The sequence below is a fragment of the Gossypium hirsutum genome, chromosome D09, assembly GCF_007990345.1.
Source record: "Gossypium hirsutum isolate 1008001.06 chromosome D09, Gossypium_hirsutum_v2.1, whole genome shotgun sequence".
Lineage (NCBI taxonomy): Eukaryota > Viridiplantae > Streptophyta > Magnoliopsida > Malvales > Malvaceae > Gossypium > Gossypium hirsutum.
Window position 1 is genome coordinate 20,863,734 of NC_053445.1, and position 219 is coordinate 20,863,952.

Below are 219 nucleotides of genomic sequence, written 5' to 3' on the forward strand. Positions count from 1 at the left end.
ACCCAGCAATGTGAAGGAAATAAATGGCAGCTTTGGAGAATGGAAAATCATCTCTTTTGGGCCGAATGGTCACTTAGAGAACTTCAACAATCAGCACACCATCTTTAATATAGTCCATGCATGTATCATTTGGTGCATTGAACCCAACATGCATGCATCTTCACATCCATTGAATCTTCATGCATGAATCTGCCCAATGAATCTTCAAATTCGGCTGTA